Source organism: Mus caroli, unplaced genomic scaffold, assembly GCF_978045245.1.
Source record: "Mus caroli unplaced genomic scaffold, Mus_caroli_1 scaffold_6, whole genome shotgun sequence".
Taxonomy (NCBI): Eukaryota; Metazoa; Chordata; class Mammalia; order Rodentia; family Muridae; genus Mus; species Mus caroli.
In genome coordinates, this window is record NW_028227261.1 from 136015140 (window position 1) to 136027318 (window position 12179).

Genomic DNA, 12179 nt, shown 5'->3' on the forward strand with positions numbered 1-12179 from the left:
AAGCATGGACCATTTACACTTGCCAACTTTTTCAGGCAAATAGATGGAACTAGAAAATATCATCCTGAGTGAAGTAACCCAGACTCAACAGGACATACATGGTATGCACTCACTGACAAGTGGACATTAGCCCAAAAGTTCTGACTACCCATGATAAAACTCAGAGACCATATAAGCTTAACAAGAAGAAGGGACTAAGTGTCAATCCTTCAATCCCACTTAGAAACAAAATAATCACAGGAGGCAGAGGGAGGGAGGTATCTGGGTGGGAGATGGGAGAGGGAGAAAAAAACAGGTGTGAGGCAGGGTCAGGTAGGGGAAGAGACAGGAGAGTAGTCCAGAGTACAGAATACTAAACAGAAATATGTAGCAGTGGAAGGTAGGGAACTGGGGGAATCATGAAAATACCCCAGAGGACAGGGATTTGAGGGTCTCAGGAACCAATGAAGGTGACATTACAGGAAATTCCCAACAGAGGAAAGGTAGAACCTAAAGAGACCACCTCCAGTAGACAGATATGGCTACCCATCTCAAAATCTTTAACCCATAATTGTTCCTGTCTTAAGGTAACACAGCAAAGTAGAAGGTTGAGGAGAACCTCCAGAAAGCACCAGAGACTTGGGAGGGGAGAGACTCTCAGGACTCTAAGGGAGGGACCTTAGATGAAATATCCAACAGTAGTGGGAGGGAACTTATAAAGCCTACCTCCAGCAGGAATACAGGGCATCAAATGAGGGAGAGGGGGGCCATCACACAGTCACAATTCTGACGCATAATGGTTACTGTCTGAAAGAATTACAGGGATGGAAATGGAGAGGAGCCTGAGGAAAAGAAGGTCCAGTGACAGGACCAAAGTGAGATCCAGCTCAAGGGGAGATCCCAAGGCCTGACACTATTACTGAGGCTATGAAGCACTCACAAAAAGGGACCTAGCTTGATTGCACTCTGGAAGATGCAAAAAGCAGTTGAAAGAATCAGATGCAGATATTTGCACCCAACCAATGGACAGGAGCAGCTGACCCCTCTTGTTGAATTAGGGAAGGCTGAAAGAAGCTGAGGAGGAGAGCAACCCTGTAGGAGGACCAGCAGCTCGATTAACCTGGACCCCTGAGATCTCTCTAACACTGGTTCACCAAACAGACACTATACACCAGCTGATATGAAACCCCATACAAATAAACAGTAAAGGACTGCTGGGCCTGTGTTCATTCAGATATGATGCACCTAACTTTCAAGAGACTGGAGGCCCCGGGACTTTAGAGGTCATGTGGGGCAGGGGTTGGGGGCATCTATGTTGAGACAGGGGCAGGGAAAAGGTATGGCATATGGAGCAGTCAGAGGGTGGACGGGGCAGGGGGGATAAAATATAGAGTGTAAAAATAAATAAATTAATTTAAAAAACATTATGTCCTTGAGAATATTTATATCTGCCTTAAATATGCTTTAAATCATTGTTTCTCTTCTCTCCTGAGATGAGATCATAAATATCTGGAACTTCATATGTAAAGTGGGCATATATGGAGACTACTGACTATATATACCTAAAAGATCCCCACGGATCTATGTTCAGTTCCTCTGCCTTTACCAAAAAACAAAACAAAATAAAACAAAGAAACAAAAAAAACCTGAAAAAACAAAACCAGATTTTGATTCTGAACTTAGATATTAACACAAGACCAATTCAACTAATGGTAAACATTTTTCTCATGTTTTCTTTCTGTTCTACAAGAAGGCTTCAAACAAACAAACCAACAGTCCAATCATTAGAGGGGATGTAATGTGATTTGGTTGGTGTCTTAGTCAGGGTTTCAATTCCTGCACAAACATCATGACCAAGAAGCAAGTTGGGGAGGAAAGGGTTTATTCGGCTTACACTTCCATGCTGCTGTTCATTACCAAAGGAAGTCAGGACTGGAACTCAGACAGGTCAGGGAGCAGGAGCTGATGCAGAGGCCATGGAGGGATGTTCTTTACTGGCTTGCCTCCCCTGGCTTGCTCAGCCTACTCTCTTATAGAACCCAAGACTACCAGCCCACGGATGGTCCCACCCACAAGGGGCCTTTCCCCCTTGATCACTAATTGAGAAAATGCCTTACAGTTGGATCTCATGGAGGCATTTCCTCAACTGAAGCTCCTTTCTCTGTGATAACTCCAGCTGTGTCAAGTTGACACAAAAATAGCCAGTACAATTGGTTTCATGATTTATTTATGAATGGCTTCATGTTTCTTGAACCACTGTCTTGAAGGAGTTGTAGATGAGGACCTCGAGGGTAGAACCCAATGAAAATTTAACAAACTACTGCTCACAAATATGTTCTTTTCCCCAACAGATTGGCAGTATTTTGTGTGTGGGAAACATTTGTAAAGGTATTTTAGCACACATTTATATCCACATTGTGTCAAAGTCATACTGTATGCTGGAAAGCAATTCAGCTCAGCTCATGCCAAATCAGTTTCCTTTGTGACACTGGAAGACAGAGAGCAGAGGTCTGTGCCACACAGTAAGTGCTTTATACATACCAGTCGACTCTTTGTGCAGATACCTTTGGAGGCATGCTGCTGGAAATCGCCCTTGCCCCATGCTTTCTCTCTGTAGTAGCTAAGCTCCATTTCTCCCTGCACAGCTTCTGACTAATTTCACTTCCGTTGTCAGCCCTTACCTCTCATCTAAAAATGGTGGTTATAAAATGTGCTTTTTTGTTGACTTTAGAATTGTGATGGTTTTCATTTTGAGAACCTCTGGAAGACTGCTAATAATATGCACAACCACATTCCTACCAAAAGTCTGTCTTATGTCAATAGTAGTTATTTTGACTGCTAGTTCTTGATTATTCCTTTATAGGTTATGTTAATCAGTCCTTTGTGTATATACATGTATCTGCATATGATGTATATGTGTGTGTATGTTCATGTGGGGATACATATGAGGGCACAAGTGGGCATGAATGTCTACTCAACCACTATCTATTATTGTTATTTTCTTTAGTTTTTCATTATATAAGAAATTGTTTTATTTGCTTATTTGTTTATTTTTGAGAATTTCATTAATGAGGACTGGATTTACATCTTTTCCAACACTACTTTTTGCCCTCCAACTCCTTTAACTCTTTTATGTCTCACCTACTCCCTCTCAAATTCACACCATCAATGATTATTGATACATGTGTGTGTGTGTGCGCGTGTGTGTGTGTGTGTGTGTAACTTCTTGAGTCTGTCCAATATTGTCTTATGTGTACATGTTTAGACCTGACTGTTGGCATGGAAGTTCAACCTTGGAGAAAACTGACTTACCTCTCTCGGTATCTGTAATTGCCTTTTAGCTCTTTCTCTATGATTAAAGCCTAGACTAGAGAACAAAACAACCCTATTTAATTGGGGTACAGAGCTAAGCAGAGAATTCTCAACTGAGGAATTTTACATGGCTGAGAAGCACTTAAAGAAATATTCAACATACTTAGTAATCAGATAAATGCAAACAAAACTACCCCAAGATTCTATGTCACGCTAGTCAAAATGGCTAAGATCAAAAACTCAGGTGACAGCAGATGCTAGAGAGGACATGGAGAAAGAACACTCCTCCATTGATGGTGAGATTGCAAGCTGTCACAACCACTCTGGAAATCAGTGTATTAGTTCCTCAGAAAATTGGAAATAATTTTACATGAGGACCCAGCTATACCAATCCTGGGCATTTAACAAGGACACATGCTCCACTATGTTCATAGCAGCCTTAATTATAATAGTCAGAAGCTGGAAACAACCCAGATATGCCTCAACAACGGAAAGGATACAGAAAATTTGGTATATTTATACAATGGAATACTACGCAGCTATTAAAAACAATGACTTTATCAAATTCTCAGGAAAATGGATAGATTTTGAAAATATCATCCTGAGTGAGGTAACACAGTCACAAAAGAACCCACATGGTTCATACTTACTGATATGTAGATATTAGTCAAAAAGAAGCTCAGAATACCCATGATACCACTCATAGACTATAAGAAATCCATGAAGAAAGAAGATCACACCAAAGTGTGGATGCTACAGTCCTACTCTGAATGGGGAAGAAAATAATCTCTGGAAGTAGAAGGAGAGAGGAATGTGGAAGAGAGGGAGGAGGGGAGAGAAGAAAAGGGGTGCCAGTTCAGATATGGGAGGAGATGGGGGGGAAAGTACAGAGGGTAAAATATTTTAAAAGAGGTATATAGCAGTAGGGGAGGAGGAACTGGGGGTAGCCATTAGACAATCCCAGATGCCAGGGACCTAAGAGAATCCCAGGACCTAACAGAGAGGGAAGTCATTAGCCTAAATAACCAACAAATGGGAGATAGGACCTGTAGAGACCATATCTAGTGGATCGGCATGGTCCCCAGTTGAGGGATGAGGCTACCCATCCACCTCAAAAATATTTATCCTGAATTCCTCCTGTCAAAAGGAAGTGTGTGGACAAAGAGTGGAGCAGAGACTGGAGGAAGGGCCATCCAGAGATTGCCCCACCTAGGGATCCATCCTATCTACAGATATCACACCCATTTACTATTGCTAATGCCAAGAAGTGCTTGCTGACAGGCATAGCTGTCACGAGAGAGAGGCTCTGACAAAGTCTGACCAATACAGATATGGATACATGCAGCCAAACATGGGACTGACCACAGGGACCCCAATGGAGGAGTTATGCAAGGATTGAAGGAGCTGAAGGGGTGACGATCCTACAGGAAGAACAATAATACCAACCAAATAAATCCCAAAGGTCCCAAGGACTAAACCACTAACCAAAGAGTACACCTGGGCGTAGCCCCATGGCTCCAGCTGGGTATGTAACAGAGGCTTGCCTTATTTGGCATCACCAGGAAGGGAGTCCCTTGTTCCTATGGAGGTACGATAACCCAGGGTAGGGGAATGCTAGGGCACTGACGCAGGAGTGGTTGGATGGGGGGCACCCTCATAGAGGCAGGGGGGGGGATAGGGGGTTTGTGGACGGGAAGCTGGGAAGGAGATAACATTTGAATGTCAATAAATAAAATAACCAATAACAAATGAAAAAAAGAAAAAATATAGTTTTCCACCACTCTAATTGGAAGAGTAATACTGTGACTAAAACACTTCAAACATTTTCAATTTTATATAATTTGAAAGTATTTAAGAAATAATTTCTTCAAAATAAGATAGGGGATTCTGTTTTCAATGTAGTTATCCTATGTTCTTCTTGCATGCTAGCATGATATTAATGTAAATGTTTGGTATTAAGATAGTTAATTGCATATTGCATTTTGAATATCTTCATCTTTATTTTAGTAATTCTGTTCAAATTTTTGATTAATTTGCTATACTTTATATTAATTGTATTTTTTGAAAGCTATTATTTTAAGGAGCATTTTTTTCTTTATTTATTGTTAGATACAACATATAAATACATCAAAGAGATTTTCTTGTTTTTCACACAACAAAAACAAAGAGGTCTCAAAACCTTTTTTCTGAAAGTATAAAATATGAGAGTGCACAGACCAAGGTTAATACTTGCAGGCCAGAGGCAGCCATATCTGTCCAATCACAGCTTCTCTCCCAGCAGCTGTTCAGGAGGGGCAGGATGCTATACCAGTGAACTACCCAAATAGGACTCCTCTCCAATAGGGAGGAGAAAGGGAAGCAGAGTCATTAAAACTCCTTTCTCCTGCTCCAAACTAGCTTTCCTGAGCCTGATACCCCTTTTCTGACAGTTACCAAAATCCAGCCATCTCAGTCCCTAACCAAAGCCAGAAGGTGCCTAAAGTTTTCTGTAGAAGGCTAGTGTGGTACCAAACGATCTTTATTTGAAGTCATCATTCTTGCCATTTCTCGAGGCTTATTTGTTTGCTTGCCTGTTCTTTCAGCAGCAGGGCCAGCCCCAGGGCCTTGATGATTTCTGGAAGAGCTCTGAAGTGTTTAGCCTGCTGTGTCAGGGCAGAAAGGTCTCCAGGTCATACTCTGGCTGATCTGTCATTTCAGAGAATATAAGCCAGCCTGGTCCTTGCTGTATGATCTCCCATGAGATCTCCCATGGTCCTGTTTTCAGCTCCCTGATTTGAGTCATGGCTTCACTAAAAGTTGGACATCTGGGAAGACAGCTCTTCCTTTTAATTGCCTGCCAGAGAAGTCCCATTAGAGCTGACTTCTGTCTGAGCTGGCTGCTCTCTACTGCTCCTGCTGTGGGGACTCAGCTCCTTGACTCTGTCTGCATATCTCAGAGTGTTTAAAGGAGCTTATGTAGGTATAAATTATTTGCAACCAACTTTTAATAAGGTTTCAACCTCTCCTGTAGCTCACCACAGTGCAGAGGTAGTGGAAGAGAAAAGTTATTAGGATATGGGGGAAGTGGACCTGTTCAGCAACGGTCCTTTAGGGGTGAGCTCAATCTTCCTGGGCAGTAGTTCAGTCTAGTCGCAAACACCAAATATGATTTCAGCAGATTCAGGCCAGTCCTCTAGATAGGCAGACACCAGGCACACACCAGCAGCTCCAGTCCAGTCCATTCAATAGGCAGACATCAGACAACTGAAGAAACCACCAGGATTGCCATCCGGACTGAGGCAAGGCCATTGAAGTAGCAAGCTGCTGCAGGAACCTCACTAGCAGTTCCTTGGCAAGATTCTCTCAATGGCAACATTACAACAAGTTGAGCGCAACAATACTATGTAAGGCAAACCAATATATGTGTGTCTTTAGCAAGGAATAGTGAGCCAGAGCAAACCAGAGCAAGGCTCAGTGCTGGTCTCTTGACATCTGTGAGGTCATATATAAACTCCTTCATCAACTGTCCTTTCATGTGTCTGCTATATCCAAACATTTTTTTAATATGTCTGCTTCAGGAAAACAGTCTTTCATGTTTCATGTGTTGCTTTAGCAACACATCCTTTCACCTGTGTGCCCCAGCAAAACAGTCACTTGGGATAATCAACTTTTCAAAGAACTAGAATTTTCTACGTCAAGCTTATGCCTGATGAGATCATAGCGATCATGCTTGCCTTCAAGTTCAATCAATGAGTTCCTCAGCACCTGTGTCAGCTAACTCTCATCGAATGGGGAATGGGGCATGAGCCTCGCTCTATCCCAGCACCCTGATAACTCCATCACAGCCAGGAGAGACTTGTTCATTTCTATACTCTCCAGGCTAGTCTGCCAGTCAACTCCAGAAGTGTCTGCCTCTCATTCATTCCCTGACAGATCCACCAAAGAGAATTTGTCGTGTAACCTCCCTTTGGGTGTAAGAAGAATCTAGAATCAGGTATGGGAGCAAGAAATATTGGAGTGGGCAAATGTTTGTCCAGAAGTCCTGCAGGTACTGGCCATGTAGATCATCTTGATGACATCATCAGCACAAGCAATCAGGTACTATTGCAGTCCCACAACTGGCACCCTGCTGCTTTCTGTCTTCTGGCACATGTAACTTGGTCTTTTTGTTGAGCAGATCAGAAACCTTCCCATTATAAATCTCAAGGAATGTCACATAAACTTCCAGGTTTAAGTTCCATCATTGAGACTAATTCTTCAGAAGGAAGACGTCCTGGGAAGCCATTGCATAGAAGCCTGATTGCACAAGCAATCAGGTACTATTGCAGTCCCACAACTGGCACCCTGCTGCTTTCTGTCTTCTGGCACATGTAACTTGGCCTTTTTGTTGAGCAGATCAGAAACCTTCCCGTTATAAATCTCAAGGAATGTCACATAAACTTCCAGGTTTAAGTTCCATCATTGAGACTAATTCTTCAGAAGGAAGACGTCCTGGGAAGCCATTGCATAGAAGCCTTTAGATGTGTTCTGACTTTTACCAGACAGGTCTCCATCCATTGTGTGTGTCTTCCCACTGCCTGTTTGTCCATAGGCAAATCATGTTGCTTTCTTCCTTCAAAAGTCCTATCAGTGGCCTTGCGGTAAACCTGTAGATGACACATTGGAAGCTGTTTCATCTAAAGCAAAGTCAAAGCAGAAAGCTTGTTTCTTCACGTACTTCCTTAAGTCCACTTTTAACTTAGGTTCATGCACCTGGAGGAGACACTTGCTGGGAACAGAAATCACATCGATTTCTTTCTTGGCCAGTTCTTGTTTATTTAGTGGGTGCCTCCTGACAGAGACACAGATCCTGTGTTCTTCAATAGGGTCAGTCACAGTAAGTGGGTCACATTCCCTAGTAATCTGAATTTATTTAATCATCTGGGCAAGTTCCTAGTTTGGAAGGCTGCTGTCATATTCCTGAGCTTACTTTATTCTTACCTCCAAGTTCTGGGTTCTTTTCTCTTCCCACTTGTTCTTCATTTTCTCCATCTCCTCCACATTACATGATTTCCTCCAAACTGAATCCCCAGAGTTTTCAGAAGAGGTGCTTCATGTAGACTGTTCTTGCTTTACTGCCTCCTCGCTGTCAGTGCAGTATCAGCAGGTCATGGTTTTCAAGCTTCTTTCATTTGTGTTACCTGTTACTGTTCCCAAGTCCATGGAGTCGCTTCAAGCCTGATTGGTCCTGGTATGTCCATCAACATTCAGTGCAGCAATGGCTTAATTCACAGTACCAATATAAGCACAGTGAACTTGGAGAAATCCTGTGTTTCAGTGGAATGAACTGAAGGCGGTACCAAACCCCAAATTGCAAAGTGATTGATGACATGGCTGCAATAAACCCAGAGCTTCTTTCATTATGACTGAATGACAGTCTGACACTGAAAGAAAATGTAACCACTCCAAAACAAAATGAAAATCAGTCATCTACAAAATTCCATTTCCAAAAGAAGGCCTCTGAAACTTCTCTACTAACATGTCCACTGAATGAAATGGAGGTAGAACTGCCTGTGCATTCAAACTCTTGCAAAAACAGTTTTCCATTCCCACCAGCCACCCTAGGCCCTCCTGCTCCACAGAGAGAAATACTATTATTGATGGTCAGAAACTAACTTTTAAAATAAAAAAAATCTGGATTTGTCATTATATATTTAATTATATATATATATATAGATAGATAGATAGATAGATGATATAGATATAGATAGATAGATAGATAGATAGATAGATAGATAGATAGATAGATATAGATACATGTGAACAAATATGTTTGCATTGTGAATTCATTGAAGATCATTATTTTTAACAATTTTGTTCATTTGGTGAGTAGTGTACAACATCCTCTTAATAATCAAGATGCAAAAAAAAAAATAATGGAGGAACAAAAAACACTATAAAAAGAAATAAAACAAAGATATTTTCTCAATAAAATTGATTATTAATTTTCTAAATTGCAATTAAAATATAATTATATCATTCCATATATATGCATATATATACATATGTATATATTTATATTTATATTTATATTTATATTTGCTGAGTTCATTTAGTGTTGTTTAAGTGTACAAGATGTCAGAGTCAATCACTTTGAGTTGGATAGATAACTATTTCATTCCTGAGAAAAGTCTAATTCTCCTTTTCTCAACTCCCATTAGTTGCCTATCATCCTTTGTCTGAATCTGAAAACCCTTGGATTTTTCTAATTTTATGTTAGCATGTATACTGGTATTCTTATTTCTCAGTTGTTTTATAGGCAGCTACATAGAGATGCAATATCATAGGTTTAGCCTTGCTCTCAGGCAAAGTTTATAGTTCTAGGCAATATAAACTTGCAGCAGACTTCCAGCTCTTCTGTCTTTTACACTATTCCTACCCGCTTTTCTATAATGCCCTTGGCCCTTATGTGAAGAAGTTGTCTTGTAGTTGTACTTGTTTGGACTGGATTCCCCATAATCAGTTAGGTTCAGCATTATGACTAGTTGAAGAATTCTGTAATGAAAGAGAAAGGCTGAGAGAAGAAGCTTATTTAATGCAAGGTGAGAGCTATCTGAATCTGTGGGGACAAGCACATTTTAGAGCACTGTTTAGAATTATAGTAAAGTGGATATAATAGGCTATCCTCTAAGATGTGTGACCTCACTAGTCTCAGATAGTTGGATAGAATTCTAGGACCAGGCAAGGTTTCTCCCTTGTTGAGAGGGCATTAAGTACAATTACATAGCTGTTGGTTACTGCCAAGATATAACTTACAACTCTTGGTCACTGTTATATCTTTGGCAATATATTGCCATGCTGCTTATTCTCATGGTTCATGCATGTCACTGATAGATGGGACTGTTAATTTCTTCCGTCTCTTTTATTTTACAGACCTCCTTCAGTTACTATCCTGGAAGGATAGTGTCAGGATAGAGCCGACTTGAATCTTTCAAGTCCTATGTCCAAACCATGAAATACTTTTAGTAGTAAATACTTACTCTCTACCTCTGAGAGGCAACTTGGGACATAAGAAATATTCTATATTGTTTTGAGATCCTCTTAGACTGCTCTGTTTAACAGCTTGAATTGAGGTTTCGCCGGGAGGTTTTCTTAGCTTAGGACATTTTAGAGTAATTTGTTAGTTTGACATGGAACTTTTGGGTAACTAAAAATCCAGCTTCTTTTTTTTTTTTTTTTTGATTTGTTTGTTTGTTTTTACTTTTTCAATAAATGGATAGCAATAGCTCTTAATTTCTCTCTGCATAACTTACTGATTTTATTCATTGATTGTTGTTTTATGAATCTCCTCACAAATTATTAGCGATCCCTCTACCCAAGAAGTAAAATATAACTACTGTCAGTCCTGGATGCATTATATTTTATTTAGGTCAGTTCTTAAGTCTATTCTTAAAACATCTTTGGCATTTTCTCTTCCTTAGGTATCTTTCCAAGAAACCCCAGGAAAAATAATAAACATTAACCAGCACATGAGTGCTGGGAACTGAATCCAAGTACTCTGCAAGAACAATAGGTGCCCTCAACCACTAAGGCATCTCTCTGTCCAACTCTTTGGAGTACAAACTGCCCTTTATATTAAGCACAGTGCAGAAAGTCTGCATTGTTTAATGTCCAGATTTGTAGAAGTGTGAGTTAAGTATTTCCCATTTAAATGTATTGTCAAAAGTAATGTTCTTGGGATTTCCAGTAGAATTCCATTACCTTATATCATTTTACTCTTTTCCATAGGGAGAATACCAATTTTTAATTCTTTGCTTTAGCTGGATTATTTTAGTGTGTGGAACAGATGGCTTTCAAGTTACTGAGGTTGCTCTTGAAAAATATCTTATGAAGTAAAAACTTAGGCAATAAAATCTTTACAAAATTTCTTCTTCTTTTTTTTTTTTTTTTGTTTTTGATGTGAACTTCATAGATTGAGTTCATGAGACCAGGATTTTCATGTCAATAATAATTCATAAAGTTAAAATTAGAGTTCAAATGAAAAAGGAGACATAACAACAGATCCTGAAGACATCCAAAACACCATCAGATCCTTCTACCAAAGGCTATACTCAACAAAACTGGAGAACCTGGATGAAATGGAGAAGTTCCTAGACAGATACCAGGTACCAAAGTTGAATCAAGATCAGGTTAATGATCTAAACAGCCCTATATCCCCCAAAGAAATAGAAGCAGTCATTAATAGTCTCCCAACCAAAAAAAGCCCAGGACCAGATGGGTTTAGTGCAGAGTTCTATCAGACCTTCAAAGAAGATCTAATCCCAGTTCTTCACAAACTATTCCACAAAATAGAAACAGAAGGTACTCTACCCAACTCATTCTATGAAGCCACAATTACTCTGATACCTAAACCACAAAAAGACCCAACAAAGATAGAAAACTTCAGACCAATATCCCTTATGAATATTGATGCAAAAATCCTCAATAAAATTCTTGCTAACCGAATCCAAGAACACATCAAAACAATCATCCATCCTGACCAAGTAGGTTTCATCCCAGGGATGCAGGGATGGTTCAATATACGGAAATCCATCAACGTAATCCAGTATATAAACAAACTCAAAGACAAAAACCACATGGTCATCTCGTTAGATGCGGAAAAAGCATTTGACAAGATCCAACACCCATTCATGATAAAAGTCTTGGAAAGATCAGGAATTCAAGGCCCATACCTAAACATGATAAAAGCAATCTACAGCAAACCAGTAGCCAACATCAAAGTAAATGGTGAGAAGCTTGAAGTAATCCCTCTAAAATCAGGGACTAGACAAGGCTGTCCACTTTCTCCATACCTATTCAACATTGTACTTGAAGTCCTAGCCAGAGCAATTCGACAACAAAAGGAGATCAAAGGGATACAAATTGGAAAA

The 12179-nt window shown here is 40.1% G+C and overlaps 1 pseudogene; it reads right to left on the reverse strand.

Moving 5' to 3' along the window:
* Window positions 1–5822: 5822 nt before the first annotated feature.
* LOC110292410 (kinesin-like protein KIF2C) lies at window positions 5823–10106 on the reverse strand (annotated as a pseudogene).
* Between the last annotated feature and the right edge of the window lie 2073 nt (window positions 10107–12179).